The following is a 1,293-nucleotide window of genomic DNA, read 5'->3' as shown; positions in this document are numbered from 1 at the left end:
AACACAATGATAATTCTAATGAGGTTAGCCAAGAAGTAACAAGAAGTGACAAAAAATGTGAATCATCTGAGAAAACCATTTCAAATCTGGCTTTATATATACTATCCTTAATGATAAATTGCACGTTACATGTTGTCTTGATGTATTACCTAATAAATACATAGAGATATCATTACTGATATTATTTAAGATTAAGAGTTACTTTATCTTTACTTAATTTAATTCATGTGTTTATAGCATACCTCATGTATTAGCACTATAGTACCTACACATCATAATAGTTAATATACAGACGTGGTCTGTTGCACAAAACTTTTTTACTGATAATGGTGTGAGATCACAAGACATTAGGAAAACACAGGTTCAGACCATGGGGAGTCTGTGGTTCATAAACTCTCAAAGATCCCTAACATTGCCCTGTATCTGTGCTTAGTAGGCCTTTAGAATGCTTCTGCCAGCATCAAAATAATTAAAAATAGTTTCTGAAGGATCAAAGTCCAGTTCTAAACAGTGGAAAATGGAAACTTCATGCTCACCTTTCTTTTTTTTTAACTTACATTTAAATAACCTGCTAAGCCCTACTGGATGAGTTACCTGCATGCCTGCTTGGCCTCATTTTCTATTCAAACCAGGAACAACCTAAACTGGATCTGTTGGCCTGTCACTAAGAAGAGCGTGATACCTGATGGACTAAAACAAGTCCACAACGCTCACTTCCATAGCACATGATTGGAACAATACAGAGAAGACTGGCCTGGCCCCAGAACAAGGATGACACACAAATTCATGAACCATTCCAGATTTTTAAAAAATGAAAAATAAAAGTCCATGTTTTGAGCAAAATTTCCCCAAGTTTAAATGAATACAATTAAATAACTCCATTCAATGGTCAGATAACTTGTGTGTTAAATGAGGATATCGTCTACAGCTATATTATCAGCCACTAAATAAAATCACATCTACATCAAGGGCCAGGTTTTGATGTGATAATGGTTAATGGTAAATTGGTAACATTTGCTCTAATGTTTAGAGACTAAAATGGACTCTTTCATGTTAACAACACAAAACTCTAGAGTCTGGGTCAAATATTTAAGAGTTTCAACAGCTAGTAAGCCTTCATTGAAGAAAGCTAACCCTCTCCCTTGGCACTCTGATAATGGGCTTCTATTTAGGCTAAAACATACCTTAGGCTCTTGGATTTTCAAAACGGAATGTTTATTCCAATGCCTACAATTTGGAATCTAAAGCATGTGAACATTAACAACTGAGGATAATAATATTTCAAACACTTAG

General features: G+C 34.7%; 1 pseudogene; it reads left to right on the top strand.

Moving 5' to 3' along the window:
* Positions 1-708: 708 nt before the first annotated feature.
* LOC119866024 lies at positions 709-806 on the top strand (annotated as a pseudogene).
* The last annotated feature ends 487 nt before the right edge of the window (positions 807-1,293 follow it).

This window comes from Canis lupus, chromosome 25, assembly GCF_011100685.1.
Source record: "Canis lupus familiaris isolate Mischka breed German Shepherd chromosome 25, alternate assembly UU_Cfam_GSD_1.0, whole genome shotgun sequence".
In the NCBI taxonomy this organism is placed as follows: Eukaryota; Metazoa; Chordata; class Mammalia; order Carnivora; family Canidae; genus Canis; species Canis lupus.
Note: the sequence above shows the minus strand (reverse complement) of the source record. Positions and strands in the feature narration are given on the sequence as shown.